The sequence below is a fragment of the Bos indicus genome, chromosome 11 (genome assembly GCF_029378745.1).
Source record: "Bos indicus isolate NIAB-ARS_2022 breed Sahiwal x Tharparkar chromosome 11, NIAB-ARS_B.indTharparkar_mat_pri_1.0, whole genome shotgun sequence".
NCBI classification, from domain to species: domain Eukaryota; kingdom Metazoa; phylum Chordata; class Mammalia; order Artiodactyla; family Bovidae; genus Bos; species Bos indicus.
In genome coordinates, this window is record NC_091770.1 from 94,976,861 (window position 1) to 94,999,785 (window position 22,925).

General features: G+C 48.8%; 1 protein-coding gene across 1 annotated transcript in view; it reads left to right on the forward strand.

Moving 5' to 3' along the window:
- The first annotated feature begins 20,564 nt into the window (after window positions 1-20,564).
- Window positions 20,565-22,925, forward strand: part of NEK6 (NIMA related kinase 6) — an 86,304-nt gene continuing 83,943 nt past the window's right edge. The window contains exon 1 of the mRNA XM_019970810.2: window positions 20,565-20,705. The gene's annotated coding sequence lies outside the window, so the exon portion shown is untranslated. The remainder of the gene's footprint in view (window positions 20,706-22,925) is intronic.

Consider the following 22,925-nt stretch of genomic DNA (forward strand, 5'->3'; position numbering starts at 1 on the left):
GGACAGAGGTTCCTGGTGGATTACAGTCCAAAGGGTCGAAAAGAGCTGGACATGACTGAAGTGACTTTAGCATGCAGGCAACAAAAACACATGCCCATACAAGAACTTGTAAATGAATATTTATAGCAACTTTAATTGCAATAGTCAAAACTTGGAAAGAACCCAAATGCTCAACAACTGGTGGACAGATAAGCAAAATTAGGCCATTTCCACATTGGAATACTGCTGCTGCTAAGTCACTTCAGTCGTACTCAGCAATTAAATACAATAAACTACTGAAACGTGGAACAGACTCAACATGGATAAATCTCAAAAGCATTGTAATGATTAAACAAGTCAGACACTGAAGTCTCACACTGTATGGTTCTATTTATATAACATTCTGGAAAACACAAAACTATAGGAACTGAAACCAGATCTGTGGTTTCCAGTAACTTGGAGTTTGGGTGAGGATTGACTACAAGGGAGCATGAAGAACTTCTGGGGTATTGGAAATGTTCCATATCTCAATTGCAGTGGTGGCTACAAGACTGTATTCAATTTCTCAGTTCAGTTCAGTCGCTCAGTCCTGTCTGACTCTTTGTGACCCCAGCAGCATTCCAGGCCTCCCTGTCCATCACCAACTCCTGGAGTTCACCCAAACTCATGTCCATCGAGTCGGTGATGCCATCCAGCCATCTCATCCTCTGTTGTCCCCTTCTCCTTCTGCCCTCAATCTTTCCCAGCATCAGGGTCTTTTCAGATAAGTCAGCTCTTTGCATCAGGTGGCCAAAGTACTGGAGTTTCAGCTTCAACATCAGTCCTTCCAATGAACACCCAGGACTGATCTCCTTTAGGATGGACTGGTTGGATCTCCTTGCAGTCCAAGGGACTCTCAAGAGTCTTCTCCAACACCACAGTTCAAAAGCATCAATCTTCGGCACTCAGCCTTCTTCACAGTCCAACTCTCACATCCATACATGACCACTGGAAAAACCATAGCCTTGACTAGACGGACCTTTGTTGGTAAAGCAATGTCTCTGCTTTTTAATATGCTGTCTAGGTTGGTCATAACTTTCCTTCCAAGGAGTAAGTGCCTTTTAATTTCATGGCTGCAGTCACCATCAGCTGTGATTTTGGAGCCCCAAAAAATAAATTCTGACACTGTTTCCACTGTTTCCCCATCTATTTACCATGAAGTGATGGGACCAGATGCCATGATCTTAGTTTCCTGAATGTTGAACTTTAAGCCAACTTTTTCACTCTCCTCTTCCAATTTCATCAAGAGGCTCTTTAGTTCTTCTTCACTTTCTGCCATAAGGGTGGTGTCATCTGCATATCTGAGGTTATTGAGATTTCTCCCAGCAATCTTTATTCCAGCTTGTGCTTCTTCCAGCCCAGCGTTTCTCCTGATGAACTCTGCATAGAAGTTAAATAAGCAGGGTGACAATATGCAGCCTTGACGTACTCCTTTTCCTATTTGGAACCAGTCTGTTGTTCCATGTCCAGTTCTAACTGTTGCTTCCTGACCTTCATACAAGTTTCTCAAGAGTCAGGTCAGGTGGTCTGGTATTTCCATCTCTTTCAGAATTTTCCACAGTTTATTGTGATCCACACAGTCAAAGGCTCTGGCATAGTCAATAAAGCAGAAATAGATGTTTTTCTGGAACTCTCTTGCTTTTTCCATGATCCAGCAAATGTTGGCAATTTGATCTCTGGTTCCTCTGCCTTTTCTAAAACCAGCTTGAACATCTGGTTTTAGTGAGATTAGAGGGGAAGAATGATAAAGCAAACATACATATAAATATATATACTTATATATAAATACATATATATATATTTATATGTGGTAGAGAATGATAAAGCAGATGTGGTAAAATGCTAACATTTGGGGAATCTGAAAGTATACAGAAATTCTTTGCTCCATTTTGCAATTCTCTCTAGTCTGGAATTATTTCAAAATAAAACATTAAAAATTATCTTTGAGACTTCCCTGGCGGTCCAGTGGCTAAGACTCCACACTCCCCGTGCAGGGTGCATGGGTTCGATCCTTGGTCAGGGCACTAGATCCCACATGCTGCAACTAAGAATTCACATGCTGCAGCAAAGACCAAAGTAAATTAAAATTTTAAGTTATATATGATTGTTTTTGCATGATAAAAATGTGCATATATGGCACTAGGCAACATCCATGCTTTTACAACTTGATCTTTTTCATATCACATTATGGTTTTGAAACGTATTGGTGTTGATACATATACATGTAGTCATCATTTTCACAGTCACAGGATAGCCCACTGTGTGTGTTTCACACTGTAGTTAATCTTTTCCCTGTTGAGGGACACTTAGGTTACGTCCTTTTCTCCTCTATTACAAACTGCTGTAGCCACCTCCCTTACTTAGATTTGTTGTGCACAGATGCAAAAGTCTCTCAAGGGTTTAAACCGGGAGTGGAATTGCTGGGTCATTAGACATGTGAATTTTTACCTTTACTAGGGAATATGAGGTTGCTGTCTTCAGCGAGCCAACCAGACAACCCTCCACCTGGGACCGCACAGGGCCTTTGGCTGCCATACTTCATCGTGGTTTAGGCTCATCCCTTCCTTGCAGGGATTCTTCATCCCCGTAGACATAAACACTGAGGCTTCATGGTTTCTCTTTTGGTGATAAAAATGTGCTAAAATTGACTGTGCTTATCATTACATATCTGTGACTATACTAAAAACTAGATTTTTAAATGTGTTTCCTTTCCAGCTTTACTGAAATAGTATTGACATACTTGTTGTTCAGTAGACAAACTGTGTCCGACTCTTTGCGACCCTACAGACTGCAGTCCTTTTGGCTCCCCTGTCATCCACTATCTCCCAGACTTTGCTCAAATTCGCTTCCATTGAGTTGGTGATGCTATCTAACCATCTCATCTCTGGCTGCCCCTTCTTCGTTTGCCTTCAATCTTTCCCAGCATCAGGGTCTTTTCCAATGAGTTGGCTCATTCACATCAGGTGGCCAAAGTATTGGAGCTTCAGCTCCGGTATCAGTCCTTCCAATGAATATTAGGGTTGATTTCCTTTCAGTTCAGTTCAGTTGCTCAGTCGTGTCCGACTCTTTGCAACCCCATGAACCACAGCATGCCAGGCCTCTCTGTCCATCACCAACTCCCAGAGTCCACCCAAACCCATGTCCATTGAGTTGGTGATGCCATCCAACCATCTCATCCTCTGTCGTCCCCTTCTCTTCCTGCCCTCAATCTTTCCCAGCATCAGGGTCTTTTCAAATGAGTCAGCTCTTTACATTAGGTGGCCAAAGTATTGGAGTTTCAGCTTCAACATCAGTCCTTCCAACGAACACCCAGGACTGATCTCCTTTAGGATGGACTGGTTGGATCTCCTTGCAGTCCAAGGGACTCTCAAGAGTCTTCTCCAACACCACAGTTCAAAAGCATCAATTCTTTGGCTCTCAGCTTTCTTTATAGTCTCACTCTTACATCCATACATGACCATTGGAAAAACCTTATGAACTATATGACACCGTTTAAGTATAAAGTACAAAGAGATGACTTGATGTATGTATATGTCATGAAATGATTACCATAATTAGGTTAGTTAACACATCCACCACCTCACCCATTACCATTTGTGTGTGTTTGTGGTGAACACTTTTAAGATCTATCATAACCCTCAAGTATGCAACACAGTATTATTAACTATGGGCTTCCCTGGTGGCTCAGTGGAAAAGAATTTGTCTGCCAATGCAAGAGATTCTGGTTGTATCCCTGGGTGAGGAAGATCTCCTGAAGAAGACAAATGGCAATCCACTCTAGAATCCTTGCCTGGGAAATCCCATGGACAGAGGATCCTGAAGGGCTACAGTCCATGGGGTTGCAAAAGAGTTGGACACAACTCAACAACAACAATTATTAACTATAGCCACCATGCTGTACTTTAGTTGCACAGAACTTACTTATCTTAAAACTGGAAGTGTGTACCCTTTGAACACTCAAAACCACTGGCTTGTACCCTTTGAATGGATGAGTTGTATGGTCTGAGAATTATGTCTCAATAAATTTGAGATTAAATTAAATTTAAAAATTGAAAAAAAAATTGAGCCTGGTGTGTTTTCCCTCTCCACTTCCTTTCTCTCTATTTTTTTTTTTCTTCAGTAATATTTCTGGACTATTCCCAAGCAATTCTTGTTCTTAATTCTCTATCTCTGCCTCTTTTTTACCAAATGTCCTTATTACGATCAGCCCATGAACTAAACTGCCAAAAGAAAGGATGGTACTGGGAGGTGGTGGGCAGAGGAGAAGTTACAAGCAAACACAAAATTCTCTCATCCACGGGGAGGCTGTGGACACCAGGACCAGGGTTAGAGTGAGGCAACCAGGGCACAATACGTGAGAAGACAGTCACCCTCAAGGCACGCAAGTACAGGTTGGCACTTGACGCTGATGCTTCCTTACATACGATTTACCACTGAAACCATTTTAAAGCATAAATCCAGGGGGTTTCAGTGCCTTCACAGTGTTGTAGAATCATCGCCACTATCTAGTTCCAGAACAGTCTCATCACTCCAGAAGGGAGCCCCATATCCGTTAGCACTCCTTCCCCGTTTTCCCCTTGTGCAGTCCCTGGCAACCATTAATTTGTTTTTTGTCTCTACGAATTTGCCTATTCTGGACATTTTACGTAAATGGAGCCATACAATATGTGGCCCCTGGCTTCTCTTATTTAGCATAATGTTTTCAAGGTTCAAGCGCACTGTAGCATACACCAGTACTCCATTCATTTCAGTCAGTCAGGCAGTCAGTTCAGTCACTCAGTCGTGTCCGACTCTTTGCGACCCCATGGACTGCAGCACGCCAGGCCTCCCTGTCCATCACCAACTCCCGGAGCTTGCTCAAACTCATTTCCATCGAGTCGGTGATGCCATCCAACCATCTCATCCTCTTGTGTCCCCTTCTCCTCCTGCCTTCAATCTTTCCCAGCATCAGGGTCTTTCCCAAGGAGTCAATTCTTTGCATCAGGTGGCCAAAGTATTGGAGTTTCAGCTTCAGCATCAGTCCTTCCAATGAATATTCAGGACTGATCTCCTTTAGGATGGACTGGTTGGATCTCTTTGCAGCTCAAGGGGCTCTCAAGAGTCTTCTCCAACACCACAGTTTAAAAAATCAATTCTTCGGCACTCAGCTTTCTTTATGGTCCAGCTCTCACATCCATATATGACCACTGGAAAAACCATAGCCTTGACTGGATGGACCTTGGCAGAGTAATGTCTTTGCTTTTTAATATGCTGTCAAGTTGGTCATAGCTCTTCTTCCAAGGAGCAAGCATCTTTTAATTTCATGGCTGCAGTCACCATCTGCAGTGATTTTGGAGCCTCCCAAAATAAAGTCTCTCACTATTTCCATTGTTTCTCCATCTATTTGCCATGAAGTGATGGGACCCGATGCCTTTCAGTAGCCACATAGTATTCCATTACATGGAAGGATCACATTTTGCCTCCCCCCTCATCTGATGATGAACATTTTGTTTCCATCTTTTTGCTGTTGTGAATAATGCTGCTGTAACCACTCACATGCAAGTTTTTATTTGAACCCCTGTTTTCAATTCTTTCGGGTTTAAGTTTAGAAGTGGAATTGGGCCGAAGGCTTCCCAGGTGCCTCAGTGGTAAAGAGTCTGACTGCCAATGCAGGAGACGCAGAAGATACAGGTTTGATCCCTGGGTCAGGAAGATCCCCTGGAGGAGGAAATGACAACCTACTCTAGCACTCTTGCTGAGAAAGTCCCATGGACAGAGGAGCCTGGAGGGCTACAGTCCATAGGAGTACAAAGAGTCGGACACGACTGAGTGATTGAGTACACACACATACAAGTGCTCATCTATGTTTAACTTTTTAAGGAACCATCTCCTTACATTGGGTTTCCCTGGTAGCTCAGTCAGTAAAGAATCCACCAGCAGCTCAGGAGACCTGGGTTCCCTGGGTCAGGAAGATTTCCTAGAGAAGGAAATAGCAACCCACACCAGTATTCTTGCTTGGAGAATTCCATGGAGAGAGGAGTCTGGCAGGCTACAGTCCATGGGGTCACGAGAGTTGGACACAACTTAGTAACTAAACCATCATCACCACCTCCTTACATTGTGTACCTTGGGCATCCAGCTTGCTTCAACCTAGTCTAGCCCTCCTACACACTTGCCCATTTATGACTTTCATCCCCTTGTCCCCACCATCCCCGTCCACAAAAGCAGTTACGAGTCAGAGGGACTGACATGGGCAACAAATCTAAGTCACATGCAGAGGCCAGAAGGATGTTCTGTGAAGCTAGAACACAAATGGAACGTGGCAGTGGGGCTGGAGAAGTCACCGGATGCCAGATCACCAGGCTGTCACCCTCAGAAGCTGCGACTTCAAATCGTTGGCCGCAGGAAGCCAGGAGGAGAGAAGCCATCAGGGGAGGAAAGGCTACAAAGTCTGCCTTAAGATTCAAGACCTTCCAGAAACATTGAGGGAGGTCATTCTAGTACTGACCTGCCCTAACTCCATTCGGGAGTTGAGGTGAGCCCCTTCCACTCCTTGGGTCTCAGTTTCGAAGACTGGGAAGTGGACGCAGTAAGCTTCTGCTGTTGATTCCAGGTAGAGTCGGGATGTGAGCTGCCTTCATGATCTGTGCAGCGCAGGGTAGAAGCTTCCACTCAAAATGCCTGCCCAGGTGACTTCTAGAACATGGAACAGTTAAACCCTACTTTATTTGGCTCCACAGAAACACCTGAGAAATGTGTAGATTGAAATTCTATCAAGGGAGACTCATTTACAACATACAGGGGGGAGCTGACAACTCAAAGGAACCCAAGAGTGAATCCTCAGGCATGACGTTTGTGTTCAACAAATTGGGATTTTCATATATTGGGTTTGAGCTCAGCCAAATTCTGAAAAATTAGTTCAAACCACACAGAGGTGGAGGTGGAAGGACTTGGATGTCTATGGTTTTCAGAGCACAGGGACTTTCTCCAGAGCAATAATCTCATCTAAAGGAGGCCCAGGCCTCCCACGTGGGCTTGAGAGGAGAGGGCTCTGGGCAGAAGAGGAAAGGGGGTGCTGTGCTTTCCCCACCCCCGGTGCACGAAGCTCAAACCAGATTATATTAAGGCAGGGGGAGAGCTGATCTTACCTGGGGAATTTGTAGATCACCAAGACTGGCAGGGAAGGAAACAAAGGACTTTCTCTGGAGGGACAGGGATATTTTAGACTCCAATTCAATCCCCACATAGAAAGAGAACGTCAGCCCCATGCTAGGCATTCGGTACTTATTACTCCATCTAATTTTTCCAATAATCCCTTCATTTACAAAGCCAGCAAGGGTCAAAAAGGTCAAGTGGCTTGCCAAGCTCAGCACTGGGGCCAAGATTTGAACCCAGATCTCAGGGCTCAAGGCTTGGGGCTGGTTCCATCAAGTCACCTTCAAGTCCCCTTGAGAGCTGCAAAGAGTCGGACATGGGGTGACATCTGGGGCAGAGAGGACCTACATGGGCAGGGTTAATGTGACCCTGTGGGAGGATCATTTCTGTCTTCTCTTTTTGGTTTGTCCTGGAAAGTCCCACTTCTTTTGCAGAACTACTTCCTAGTAACCTTATCTGGAATGGATGTCAAGGGCAGCCAAAGACCAGGCTTGCCTTGGAGGCCTGACAAGGGAGGCCCAGGACAAAAGTCAGTCCGTCTCACATGGCCCTCCTCGTCAGGGCCCCGCAGGTGGGTGGAGTAAGTCTATATTCGTCAGCAACCCCCTCACTGTCCCGAGCAGGTGTCTGGCAGGGTAGGACAGAGTCCCCACGCTAAGGCTGCCCTTCCCCACACAGGGCTGCCTGGGATTCAGAGACTCCATGGAGACAGCAGGGACTATAGGTTGTGACCTGGGTTCAAATCCCAGTTTCATCACTAAATTGACTAAGTTTCCTCACCTCTCTGTGCCTTGGTTTCTCCATCTGTAAAGATCAGATGGAAGGGGTGAGCCATCATGAGAGCACGTGCAGTTTGTGAGCCTGTAGAATAAGCACTTCCCATCAAGGAATGGGAGCCGTTTGAGGTTTCCTGGTGCTCTTCCAGATCCTGGCCATCACCACCAAGGAGCCGAACCTATGCCCAGAGTGCTAGCACGCCTGCCGGAGTACTGCTGTGGCCGTAGGGAGATACCCTGATGGCCCAGTCACAGTCCTGGCCCTTCCGGAGCTCATGGTCTAGGGAGGAGGCAGAGGGATGTAGAAGACAGCCCAGGAGGTGGGAAGGAGAGACTGTATGGGGTCAGGGAAGACTTCACAGAGGGAGAGTCTAAATATTTAACAACCCATTTGTCATGGTCACTGACCAGTCAGAAAGGACACTGACTGTAAACCCATAAGACCCATCAGTGTGATTATGAATGCCCTGGGAAGGGGTATTTGATTTGGGTCCTGATGGATGAATAGGAGTTCTTCAGACAGGAAAAAGGGCACTTCAGGCAGAGGAAACAGCATGTACTAAGGCTTGGTGACCAGAAAAGGCAGGGAATATCTAGAACCATATGGCTGCAGCATAAAACGCAAATGGGGAATGGGAAGAAGAAGAGAGTGTCCTGAATACCACACTAAGTTTGGGCGGCACAGTTAGGACACTCCTGATGTGGCATTCCACCCCAGTGACCCTGATGAACAGGAACAGCAGTGGGAGTTTCCAGGGTCTGGACACTCCTCGCATCCTAGGCCCATGGCATCTACCTGAGGCAGTGGAGTTGCTTGGGTTTCTGGCTCCATCCTCCTGGAAGAGGGTCCAACAAGGGTGGGCCGGGAAGAAAGGCTCAGCAAAGGGCCCCAGAGTATCAACAAGGGCCCCTATCTGCTCAGGAAAAACGCAAGGATGCTTGGGGAATAAGGGGCCTCATTCTAGCATAAGCTCTGCTGTTTACGTACTGTGATCTTGAGTAAGGCACAAACCCTCTCTGGGCCTTGGGGTCTCCATAGACAGCATGAGGAAGCCTGTTGATTTCTCCCTTGGAAATTAAGGGGGTGCCAAGCTGATCCTCTCCAACCAGCCACACTGCCTGGCCTGGTGGGAAACATAAGGGATTCAGACTCAGGCAGAGCCAAGAGTGGGTCTCAATCTGGGGATGTCCTGAATCTTTGATTTTCAGCAAGTGTTAAGCTCTGGGTCTTCATTTCCTCCTCCCTAGAATGTGGACTTGATTGGCAAGGTCAGTATTGTATAGAATAAATGAGAACACTTGGGATGGCTGGGCAAGATAGTGAAAGTGTTAAAGTCTTGCTCCCTCCCGCAACTTCTATGGGTATCCTTTGCTTACAAGTCTGCTGAGGCTGGAGGCCATTGGGGACTGGAGAGGAGGGCTGCACCGTTCACTGTTCTCCCAGGACACGTCTGAGTACGGAAGGGGGCACTATTAGTACTAAATAGATATAAGCCAAGTCTGTCCAGAGGAAGTGGGAATCTATGACCCGGGCGGTGAGACGAGATACAGAAATCAAGAAAGAGCTAGCTACAGAGAGGAGGGGAGGCGAGGCGGGAACAGGCACTGTGAGAAGAGGGAGTGAGGTCTCAAGCTGGCTTTAGGACATTTTTCTGCAGGCTGTGCTGACTAGCCTATGTTTAACTCCCCTCGCCAGTGTTCTAGAAGAACTTCAATAAAGAGCTGCTCCACTTTGCAGCCGTTTGGGAATTGGTGGATTTGGGCTGGATGATTTGTTTTTTTTTTTTTTAATCTTATGCATTTGCTTGCTGGTTGATTGCTTCGTTTTCTTCTTGGACATGACTCCCTGCTGAGCTTGCTCTAGGGTTGCCCGGTTACAGCTGGGCTCTGCAGGTAAAGAGCTTTACGGTGCTCAGAAAACACTCATTGCTCAAAGCATATCCTTCTCCTTCCCTCTTCAGCAACAGCGCCCTGGCACTGGGACCCTGGCCACGGTCTTTGCAAACCCCCAGACTCACCCATGCCTGCCTGCCCTGCAAGCGGTCTGAGTCCTCCTGACTCCCCCACCTTTCCCCACACAAGAATCCTGAACTCTGAGAGCCGGCTGGATTGCTGTCCTTTCCGCTTCCTTTCTCTTCCTCTCTGTTGGGGGCTGGGCTGGGACGCAGCTGGCGGGGTTGAGCGAGGGGGGCTCTCCCCCAGACTGCTTCTCTGCACACCCGGGTCTGCATTCCACCATCCTTAATGCCTCCTCTGGGAGCACAGGCTTTCAGAAATCTGAGAAGAGCAACCAGCCGGTGCAAGCCAGAGGGAGGTGGGCCCAGACGGGTTGTGGAGGGGCGGGGGTGGTGGTCTTGGCTTCTGCCTTCACTGCAAAGAGAAACCTCAGGCCTTCCCATCCCCTTTCAGCTGCTCTGGGCTTCCAGGCCAGGGAGAAAAGAGGGTTGGCTTTTGCTCAGTCCACTTCGGGAGATGAGGGCCAGAAAAGGAAGGAAGTTGTGAGAGTTTGTTAAGGTACAGGGACTTTGCCACATCTACCTGGTGCAAAGGTTTCCGCATCAGGGACCCTTCATTGTCCCTTAGGCTTCCAGAACAACGGGGAAGACTACTTGTGGGACCAACCAGAGAGGTGGAGCTACTAGTCCGTGGTCACACAGCCAGGAAGTGGAGGTGCTGGAGTTCAAAACCAGGCTGCTTCTGTAGCACTGCCCCGACTCCAAGTGCGCGTGCTTCAGGCACAGCTGGAAATACGCCCTTCCTGTACACCATCCCCCATCAACCAGCAAAACTCTTCCCTTTAGGTATTTATTCATTCCAATGATGTAAGTTCCCACCTCCATCCCACTATAGTCTTGGGCTCTCAAAATGACGACTCAGTCCAGAAAGGATGGTTAGAAATTGATTTGTCCAACTCCTTCTTACAGATGGGGAAACTGAGGCCCAGAAAGGGCCAGGACTTGCTCATGCCAGACCCAGAGCTCCCAAGACACAGTCTGCTTAGGTGGAGTCTTGTCAGGCAGACTGACTTTGAATCCTGACTCTGCCGTTTATTCTCTGGGTGACCTTGGCCAGTGGATGTTACCTTTTTGAGCCTCAGTTTTCTCACCTATAAAGTGGGTATCATAATACCTTCATTGAAAGGTTGTTGTAAAGATTAAAGGGGGTTCTAGGTTCAGACGCAGTGGCAAAGTTCCTGGCACACAGTAGGCACTCAGTACAGACCAGTGGCTGCCCTTCTTTCCCAGAGAAGCAAAAGGGAACCTTAAAGCACTGAGACTAGGGCTACCCCTTACGGGCCCTGCTGCTGCTGCTGCTGCATCGCTTCAGTTGTGTCCGACTCTGTGTGACCCCATAGGCGGCAGCCAGCCAGGCTTCCCATCCCTGGGATTCTCCAGGCAAGAACACTGGAGTGGGGTGCCATTTCCTTCTCCAATGCATGAAAGTGAAAAGTGAAAGTGAAGTTGCTCAGTCGTGTCCAACTCTAGCGACCCCATGAACTGCAGCCCACCAGGCTCCTCCGTCCATGGGATTCTCCAGGCAAAAGTACTGGAGTGGGGTGCCATTGCCTTCTCCGTTACGGGCCCTAAGTGCAGGACAATGGAACCCAGTGATGTATGAGAGCCAGTTTGCATAGGCTGGTGAAAGCTAACTGTTAAATGAGAGCAGGTTGTTAAATATTTGGGAATTGCAGGGCAGTTGTTGATAGGTTTAAATTAGCCGTGCCGGGAGTGCTTTACACCACTGACATTGGCAAATGCAACATTACGGATTTTTTTTTTTCCTAGTAAAAGCATATAAGTATGGGATTTGCCGGAAGTAGGAAGTGACTCATGGTATCATTATGCTTATGTTACAGATGAGACCCTGGAGCTATTAATAGCTGTGCCAGCAAAATGTTTCTGCCTATCACTTATAAATTACAGTCTCACTATTTCCCCACTGTGTGACCTTGAGCAAGTCAATGACCTCTCTGAGCCTGTTTTGTCAGACAGAGAAACCAAAGCAAATAACTGGCTTATATGGGCTTCCCTGGTAGCTTAGTTGGTAAAGAATCCACCTGCAATGCAGGAGACCCCAGTTTGATTCCTGAGTCGGGAAGATCTGCTGGAGAAGGGATAGGCAACATACTCCAGTATTCTTGGGCTTCCCTTGTGGCTGAGCTGGTAAAGAATCCGCCTACAATTCTGGAGACCTGGGTTCGATCACCGGGTTGGGAAGATCCCCTGGAGAAGGGAAAGGTTACCCACTCCAGTATTCTGGCCTGGAGAATTCCATGGACTGTATAGTCCATGGGGTCGCAAAGAGTCGGATACGACTGAGCGACTCACTTTCAAAGAAAAGTAACCCTGGCACCCACCTTGCAGGTTTGTTGGAATTAGTAAAAGAAATGACAATTGTAAAAGGTAAAGTGCTAGTTTCTGAGTGTGACAAACAGCTGATACTAATATTCTTTTCAGCCAGGAGCTGGCTTGGTTTCTTCATCTCATCATAAGCTGGTGAGAAACTTTCTCAATGAGGAAACTGAGGCTCTGGTTGGTGAGGTGGCTTGTTCAGGGCTGCGCTGCTTGGAGGCGGCAAACTAGACTCTGAAACCTGGTCTGATTGGCTCCAAGGCTGGGTTTCTGCCAAGGGTCTTGGCCCCAGCCCAGTTCTGGGGGGCTGATTGCACAGTTGGGTTGTGGTATTTGGCAACTGGCTGTAGGCAGAATGTGTGAGGTCAAAATGGCTGCCTAGCTCAGGTCGGCCTGAGCAACTCTGGCTCAGAACCCAAAGTCCACAGCTTTGAGCCGAGCAGAGCCCAAACATGCCTCCTTCTTCAGGGACTCTGGAGCCCCCCAGAACTTACTGCCTCATCTGTGGTGCACCTCTCGAACCATACATCCTGGCACGGGGGAAATCACCCTAAAAGAGCAATGACCACCCCAGACCAAGTTCCTCAGAAAATCCCCGAATGAAGAAAAATGGATTTTCTTTCCTAAGGATGGGTTAGAGCTTTTCTGCCCCGACTCCTGGCTCAGAGGGCTGCTTTGGGGCTGGGGGTAGGGAGTGGCAGTGTAAGCCGCTCCCCAGAGAAACTTAAACCAGCCTTTTCTGATTCCCGCCCCTCCCCTCTGCCTCTTCACTCCCACTCCTGTTCTGCCAGCCTCCAGTCTTCATCTGGTCCCTCCTCTCCATGCCCCCCGAGACAATCCTGGCAGGTCCCGATGCCTGGAAAAATTACACCCATTCCCAGCAAGCCAGGGGCAGGGCTGGGAAACCCAGCAACCAAATGCCCATGTCCTCCCTCAAAGCTTCCCTCACAGGGAGGATCTGGGGTCAATGGATAGATGGTGTCATCAGCCCTAAATCCAGAGGTGCCCTTGCTTCCATCTGTTCTGAGAACAACCAGTCCTGAGTGGGTCAGGGGAGCCCTCAGGCCCAGAGGAGACTTACCTTAGCCCCATATCCCAGGAGTTTCAGAGAGGGGCAACTAGGCCCCTCTCTTGGCCCCCAAAGTCAAGTGGACACTTGGATGCTTCAGGGAGAAATATAGCCAGCATGAGACCCTGCTGACTCAGTTCAAAGCAGAACTCTGGACCCATTAGATGGCCCCTTAAACTGTGTTTTAGACAAATTGGTTAACCTCCCCATGTTAATTTTCTCATCTGGGACATCGACACCAATATCACAGAGCCAATGCTTGAACTACTCAAGGGTGTGGCTCAGTGCCCAACTGAGATGATCAGTTATTTATTTACCTGGCAAGTTATTGTTTTATTTCAGCTGAACAACAGGGTGACCATATAATTTATTGTCCAATCCGGGACACTTCTGAGAGTGAAAGGGGACACTACCATTGATGCCAGGATAGTAGGCAGAGCCCAGAACCATCCTGGGCATGCAGGGACTTCCGGTCACACCACGAACCTTAAGGCTTTCTTGTGCCAGGCTCTGGGCACCTGCAGGCAAATCCATCACCACCGCTCCCCCAGGGAAGAGAAAAAATAAGTCACAGCCAGAGAATCGCTCAGCTCAATATCAGGAGGAACAGGCAACCAGAAGGCGAAGTCCCAGTGTTTTGTGAGTTTATGAAAGCCCTCCAGAGGCCAAAATGACATTTCCATGGTTCCCCATCTCCATGTCTGATGCCTCTAAAGCAGCCATAAATGCCAAACCTTTTAAATAGGTGCTCAGTGGCAGGGACTGACAGAACACCCACTCCCTGGTTAAATTAATATCAACAGTTTCTGAGTCTGTTTCCTTATCTGCAAAGTGGGCAGATGGGCATCACTAGCTCAAAGCGTAGTTGGCGAGGTCAATTAAGAGAACACACACAAAAGGCACAGTTCTTGGTGATCATTCCGTCAGGATTTTAATCTGTTCATTGAAATGCCAATCACTGGAGGTCGGTGGCGGGAGCTGCAGGGAGGTACAGGGGTGTAGTAACATCATCGAGTGCATCTCTGCCTCTTATTGGCTGCGTGGCCTTGAACCAGTCCCATCTGTAAAGTGAGAGTTGAAATGACAGGGTTAGGGTTATCCAAAGGACACCCCCTACCCCCACCCATCTTAAGGATGACAGTTAACTTGTATTGTTCCCACAGCCCGGGGCCTCCTGAGTGTAGGGTGTACCATGTTAAGCCTCTAGCAGACACAAACTTCGCGACTAAGGCTGTCAAAGGCTGGGGGAGAGAACGTTTAGCAGGTCCTATCACAGGATCAGCAAAGCAGGAAAAGCTTATAAGACGGCAAAAGGCAGAAGAGCCCTGACACCCTACACTTACTGTTTGGTTTCTTAGAAATTCATCTTAGCCTCCCAAGATCCTCCAGCTGAGGGGGAACAGCACTCAATTCTACAAAAAGCATTTTCAGAAATACAATTTCATGTGACCACTGTCATCCCGTGACAGAAGCTAACTGTCCCCATTTTACAGATGAGCAAACTGAGGCCTAGAATGAAGACATGGATTGGCTGAACTTGCACAACTGAGTTTTTAACTTTCAGAAGAACCCATGTCTGGGCTCTTTCATTGACCCAACATATCCCTGGAGTTGAGAATAATAACAACGGAAAAAATTAGCCCCCAAAGCCAAGCCTCACAAATGAACTTGGGTCCACTGGAGAAATGGCCTTTCTAAGTCCCTCCAGATGTTTTCGGTTTTTCTTGTTCCCAAATCAGACTGTAAATTCATGAGGGCAGGGCCCATGGCTGAAACGTCTGTCATCTCCCACCGTGTTTAGAACAGTACACAGAGCAGCTGCTTGCTAAATTTGGATTAAATGAAAATATTTTAAAATACTACGCAGTCATAAAAAAGGAAATAGTTCTTTGTGGAGTGATAGGAAGTTAGCCTCCAAAAACTGAAGGAAACACAAGGGGTACAGCACTGTAGATCAGATGCCATCACTTGTGTGAAAACGAAGAGAAGAAAAAAATACAGACACACATGTATACATACACACCCACACAAAACACAGCGTCTGGGAACAGAGTGTGTTTGGCAACACTTGTTCCCTCCAGGGAAAAGGAGATAACTGGGGACTAGGCTGCAGACTTTCCACCATTTTTTTCTGTACCTCTGAACTTTGAACTGTGGGCAAGTATTACATATTAAACTAAATAAATAAATATTTAAAAATTAAACGATCTAAAAATAAAGTTTGTTTTTTCATTATTTTTTTGCTTTTTAAAACTTTATTTCAACATAACTATGCTTATCAGTTCAGTTCAGTTCAGTCGCTCAGTCATGTCCGACTTCTTGTGACCCCATGAATCGCAGCACGCCAGGCGTCCCTGTCCATCACCATCTCCCAGAGTTCACTCAAACTCACGTCCATCGAGTCGGTGATGCCATCCAGCCATATCATCCTCTGTTGTCCCCTTTTCTTCCTGCCCCCAATCCCTGCCAGCATCAGAGTCTTTTCCAATGAGTCAACTCTTCACATGAGGTGGCCAGGAGTTTCAACTTCAGCATCATTCCTTCCAAAGAAATCCCAGGGCTGATCTCCTTCAGAATGGACTGGTTGGATCTCCTTGCAGTCCAAGGGACTCTCAAGAGTCTTCTCCAACACCACAGTTCAAATGCATCAGTTCTTCGGCGCTCAGCGTTCTTCACAGTCCAACTCTCACATCCATACATGAACACAGGAAAAACCATAGCCTTGACTAGACGGACCTTTGTTGGCAAAGTAATGTCTCTGCTTTTCAATATGCTATCTAGGTTGGTCATAACTTTTCTTTCAAGGAGTAAGCATCTTTTAATTTTATGGCTGCAGTCACCATCTGCAGTGATTTTGGAGCCCAAAAAAATAAAGTCTGACACTGTTTCCCCTGTTTCCCCATCTATTTTCCAGGAAGTGATGCTTATAGGAATACACTAATATGAGTTAATAAAAAGCAATTCAAGTTTAACTTATTCTACACAATTTAGACCAAAAACCTGGTACGTGATTTGCTTAAAAAAAAAAGAAAGAAAGAAAACACGACTTGCAATCTGGTTTGTTTTTCATCTATTAGAAATGTATGTAAAAGATCCCCCATCAAATGCTGCTAAAGCAAACAAGAACCTTAGAAATTAACCTCTGTCTCTGAAAAATAACGTGTATTGCACTGTAAACGTTTATAAAACTGGTGCAACAAAACATTGTTGTAAAGGTTTGCTATTTTCAAAAATGAGGCATACAATGTCATGGAGGGGTGTGATGCTTCCTGCATTCCGGTCCTTACCAAAAGGTTCGATTGGTTTCCCAGCTTGCGCTGAGCAACGGGAAATCCTAGAAGGTCAAGGTCGCATTTGGCCAGTCAAGAAACTGACATTGGGTCACACAGGGAGTGAAGGGCGGGGCTGGGGTAGGACGGAGCCTTGAGTCCAGTTCTGACTGCCTCGCCAGCTAGTTAGCTGGGTTTGCTGCTCTTGAAAATCCCCGTAAACGCTTGTGAAACGTCTTGGTCAGACACACAGACGTCAGGAGGTGAGGAGAAACCCGGCAGAGAAGCGGCCCCAATTTCATAAGGTACAGTCTGAACCCCCGCAATGTGGTGACCTTTGCAAGTAACCACGGTGACCCTGAAGTTTATCATCTAAACCAAGACACTTTTGAAGTGAAAAGGTCTCACAATCTCAGAGGACGACAAGTATAAAGAGTTTCTGGGTAAACCCAGACCATCCCCAACAAATGTCCACCCCTGGGAAGTTGGCAACAGAACATTTTGGACAAAGGGCCTTCAAAGAAGGCGGTCTGATCCAGTACATTATGGCTCCCTCTTCCCCGACTACCACTCATCCAAAATAATGACAACAGTATAAGCTTTGGATAAGCCCAGAATCCATCTGGGCTGGATCCAAACCACCTTAGACTTTCTTCTCTGAGCTTCAGCTTCTTTATCTGTAAAACACAAATCCTGACCCCCGCCACACCACCCCCGCTTGCCTCAAGGGATACAGGGAGGATGCAGAGAAGGATGGAGAAGGTGCCCAGCAAGAGTAGTTTCTATTCCCCTAACGCCAAGAGATAATGAAACGACACGGGCTTAATCCTGAAACCCTTGAGGGTGAACAGAGAGCCGGATTCACAAATGCTGTGGGAGGAAGTGTCAGGCACCGTGTGTGGGGAGACGTTGATTCTAATTCTGGGAGTCGTTTTGCAAAGCACCTCTTCACGGTGACTCATCTGGGGACTCGCAGAAAAATCCTTTGCGTTAAAAACAAAAGTCGAGTGGGGCTCCGGTTGCACTGTACCCTTTCTCTCTACCAATCTCTGCTGTGTCTGGGGTAGTGAGGCTGAGGCAGGGCATTTGCAGGGTCTCTGCGCAGAGTTTAACCTGATTTTCCCCCAGCATGTCACCAGGGGCTGGGTCCAGGCCAGAGGGAAGGAAGTAGGAGGTGAGGAAGAGGAAGGCCAGGAAAACCGGGTGGAGATGACTCCCCTCCACGCCCCCAAGTCCTGCTGCTGCACCCTCCTATCTCTGGAAGCCTACATCGAGGCCCCAGCCCCTCCTTTTCCTGAAAGATATGCCCAGAGGGAGGGAAGACAGTGAAGGACTTCTTCAGTCCCCTAACACTCAGCAGCAGCCAACAGCTGGCTGCAGCCAGACCTGTCTCTGCTGCTGGCGGCTGGCTGTGTGACCTACAGCCCATGTCTTTACCTCTCTGAGCCTCAGCTTCCTAACTGGCAAATGAGGACATTGGGAGTATCTGTTACAGGGGCTCTGTGAGGATGGGAACAGACTTTACAAATGGTAGATTCTTACACATATATGTGTGGGGTGCTTCTTTTTCTCTTTAATAAGACTTTTTTTTTGGCTGCATCTGGTCTTGGCTGCAGCCCGTGGGATCCTCACTTGTGTTGTGTAGGCTCCGTAGTTTCTGTGCCTGGACTCAGCTGCATGCAGGATCTCAGTTCCCTGACCAGAGATCAAATCTGTGTCCCCAGCATTGAAAGGTGGATTCTTGACCACTGGACCACCAGGGAAGTCCCCTCAGAGCTTCTTTTCTCAGAGGTCTGGTGCTACTCTCAGTTTCCTTCAAAGAGGAATTTCAGGGTCTTGCTCTGTAGCTGACTAGCATGGTCCTTGGAACATGGGGCCTGTCCTACACAGAGGACCGTTTTCCTCACTCCCTCATGCAAACCTCCATTCAAATGTCACCTCATCAAAGAGGCCTTCTCCCAGTACTCTCTATGAGAAAGCACCCCTGGGGGGCTCTCCTCCCCCTTCCCTGCTTTATTTTTTCCACCAAACCTATTTTTCTTCCCATGCCAGACACTTTCCTTTCTTCCCTACCCTTCACCCCTAGACTGAAGCCCCATGACAGTCCGGGTTATATTTTCTTTATCACAGTATCCCAGTGCCTAGAATAGCATCTGACCCATAGAAGGCACTGGGCGATATGTGTTGTGAATGAATGAATATTTGCTGCACAAATATAGCCAAAATCACCCACCTACTAGTAAGACTGCCCTATATTGTCTCAGACCCGCTCCAGTGTTCTTGCCTGGAGAATCCCAGGGATGGGGGAGCCTGATGGGCTACCGTCTATGGGGTCACACAGAGTCGGACACGACTGAAGTGACTTAGCATAGCATAGCATAGCATATTGTCTCAGAACTTCTAATACTTTCTACTGTTTTATGCAACATTTATTTTTTATATTTAACTCTTTAATCTACCTGACACTTACTGTGAAGTATATCATGTGAGGTAAGGCTGTAGACAGATCCCCAGCTAACAGCTAACCAATCTGTAGAATGATCCACTTATTGCTGTCGGCTTGTGGAAGGGCTGGTTCCTCTGGACCGACTGACTGCTGTCCCTTCTAGTATCAGCAGCACCGAGGTATGCTGCTAGATTGGGCCTGCAGACACTGGACTCAGACCGTCTACAGTCCAGTTTCCAGCTCAACCACTTATCAGCTGGGTGACTATGGAAAAGGGAATTTGCTTCTCTCAGCTTCAGTTCTGATTTCCCAGGTGGCTCAGTGCCAGAGAAGCCAATGCAGAAGACACAAGAAGCATAGGTTTGATCCCTGGGTGAGGAAGATCTCCTAGGGTAGGAAGAGGCAACCCACACCAGTATTCTTGCTTGGAGAATCCCATGGATAGAAGAGCCTGGTGGGCTACAGGCCATGGGGTCACAGAGTCGGACACAACTAGACACACACGTAAACTTCAGTTCCAGGCCTCATTTACCCCATCTGTAAAATGGGCACGAAAGCAGCACCAAGCCTCCTTCAAATAATGGCTGTGGGATTGAACAGCACCAGGCTGGCGAAGTGTGCAGCCCTCAGTCCAGCGCACAGTGGGTGTTCAGTTGTTGTCAGAGATTCCAGCCGGATGAAACCTGCTCACTCACTGGGCAAACAGGCCCAGTGGTCATCCTCTGGTGCCCAGCACAGCGACCAAGCTGGGCAGCTGGCAGGCAGCCAGTATCAGGCCTTGGTTCCTGCCCTCCTGGGGGACACAGCACAGTTTTGCATGTGGAGGAAAAGCCCAGAGTGTGGAAACAGGAACTGTTCGGGCCAACTTTGTGGGGTGGGGTCCTCCAAGGAAGCGAAGCAGGGAACTGAGCTGCTGCCCTTGGGCCCCCATGCGGACTCCTGTCTCCTCAGAGTGGGTGTTAGGCATTCATTAATAGCATCTCACTTCTTCCAGAAAACTTTGCACACTGACCTTTACTGGTTTGGGGGGTCCATGGAAGTGGGGAGCTACAGATGAGGAGACCTTGGCCCTCTGAGGGCAGAGAGCAGCATCTTCACCACATGGAGACACCCTTGGAGCCTCCTTTAGTGCCCGCGTTCAGCAGGCGTGAAATAAGTGCTTGTTGATTAGCCAGTTTCAATAGGACCAGGGCTGTGACTGAGCAATGTTAAGTGGTGGGTACCCAAAGATGCATGGGAGGGTCCACGGGGCTGACTGACTACGAACCCTAACCCTAAGTGTCTAGAGTCTGAGAAGAAGGGGAGACGCTGGGCCCGACTCACAGTGAGAGTCTGGGCCTCAGTTTCCCCAGCTTTGAAATGGGGAGGGGTTCCTAGGCTACCCCGGCCGTGGAGAGGGCGCCGCCCGGCGCGCCCCCAAGCCTGCGTGGCGGCAGCGCGCACGAGCACAGGGGGTGGCGCGGTCCCGCGGCGGGGAGGGGCGGGAGCGCGCGCGCGGGCCCGCGCAGGAGGCGGCGGAACCCAACGGACGAGCGTGCGGCCGCGGCGCTACCAACTCGTGTGGGACCCACCGCTCCCGCCGGCCGCCCGCCGGTCCGCGCGCCGGTCCTCCCGCCGGCAGCCGAGCCCGCCCGCGAGCCGGTGAGTGGCCTGGGGCCCGGGGCCCAGCCGGATCGGGCCGGGGAAGGGGCGGGGGCCGGGCCGCGGGGCCGTCACCCACACGGGCCGAGGGAGGTGCGCGTGCCCGCACGCGCGCCCGAGGCTCCGCGGGGGAGAGCGAGCGGGTGTGCACGCGGGAGGTCGGGGCGAGCGTGAGCGTGCGAGTCTTGAGTGTGTCCCAGGCCGTGCGTCCGAGCGCGCGTGGGCGGCGTGTCCCTGTGCCACTCTGGGTGTGCTCGCGGGAGTGTGCGCGTGCCTGTGGCCGAGTTGGTGCGTGTGCACCACGGAGCGTCGGGGTCGTGGGGTTTGGTGTGAGTGAGTGCGTGGGAAGTGGGCCCGGCTCCCACTTAACCCATTTATTGAGTGTTTACTATGTGCCAGGCGCTTCATGTGAGATCTCATTTTTGTGACCGAGAATGTGTGGATTCTGGGGGGTATGTGCGTGCGCGCACACGTGTGAGTGTTCGCAAGTGATTTGTGTGCGTGTTTATGAGCCTTTGAGGACAATAGCGTACATATGTGGATGTGAGGGTGTAACTTGTGTACAGGAGTGTGTATGTTTACTGTAGAGGCCGAGGGCCCCCTTTGCGCCCACCAGGCCTAGTGCCCTGATGTGCCTGCCTCTGGCTCCCATGCCAGAGAACGCATGGAGAGAAGTATGCCTGGCCTGGGCACCCAGTGGGTGCTGGGCCATCTCTGGTGAATGAGAGGAAGGGGTCAGATGTCACAGCCCAGCCCGGCCTGGGCAGGGCCACTGGCAGGACCTTCCCTGGGGCTCCAGACGGAGCTGGAGCCTCTTGGCCTGGCACTGGAGGACTTGTGTTCAATTTTCCTAAATACTCTTCTGGGTCCCCTGGCTTCTCTCCCCTCTCTGGCCCTGGTGCATTTTAACCCTTTCCTCAGGCCTGGGGTGCAGCTGACCCTGGGGAGACCAGTGGGGAGACCAGGGGTCCCGGGATACTTGTCTGTGTATGTGGGGGTCTCTCTCTGCCTGCCTTGCTAAGTAGATAGATCTTCATCTAATTTATTTGTATGGAGCCTGGGCTCCAGGAGGTAGCCCCTCAGATGGTGACAAATTGATCATAGCAGGCTTGGGACACAGTCTTCTGAGGTCTGTCCTTGAAGTTTTGATTGACAGGTTTTCTGTGTGTGCTTTATAAATGTTGAAAATCTCTGCAGTCGAAAGTCTTAACTGCTTTAAGGCAAACTTTAAAAACTGGAGCTCCCTAGTTCCTCTGGAGTGTCAAAATTCGGCTTGCCTTTCTGAGGGGAACATGTCGTCTTAGGAGCTCAGTGTGTGCGCAGGCGAACCTTGGAGGCACATTTAAAAGCCGTGGCGTTAATGGAAGAAGAATTTCATTGAAAGGGATGCAGAGCCTGCCGAAAGCGCCTGTTCCCCACGCTGCAGCTTACCGAGTGAACTTTGGACGTCTTCTTTTAGCAAACAAAACCTGGAAGGAAACAAAAACGACCCACATTCTTTTTCTTTTTTGTTCTAAAAAATGAAAAACAAAACCCACCTCTGGGTGTGCTGGAAAAGCGGCCTCCCCTTCCCCCAGCAAGGCCAGGCCCTCCCCCGATCCCCCACCCCCAAATAAAATATGCCTGTGGGGAGCTGTGGATGAGTCACTCGCTGGCAGAGAGCCCCACGGGCAAACATTTGGGAAGGTTCTTGCCTAACTTCCCAGAAGAAAGGCCCAGGATTTAAAATGGTCCCTGTGGTTTGTCAGCCTCTGCCGTCCCGTCTACTTCGGAAATGACTAAAAAGTAGTTTCTACCTCCACAAAATAAAGTCTCAGACTTAAGCAGCAGCCCAGGTTGGTATGGGTAGAGGGCCGCTCAGGTTTGAAGAAATGGAGCTCCTCCTGGCTTTGCCAAATGGCACTTCTGGACGTTTCAAACAAGAAAGCATGGGAAGGGGAGTCACATTTATGAAGTGTGTGCTGGACACTGTTCTGGGCACCATAATCCTTCCAAAAATTAGGCTGTGGAGCACAATTCTGGCTTTAATGCACAAGGAAATTAAGGCTCTGAGAGCTCAAGCCATGTCCTGGGACCACAGAGAGGAGGTAGAGGCAGAATCCTGTCCCCTGCCTGACTTCAAGCCCATCCTGTTTCCACTGGACCAGGTGCTGAGTGCTTTAACGTACATACGCTTAGTATTCACTGTGAGGTAGGGGTTATTATCTCCATTTTACAGAT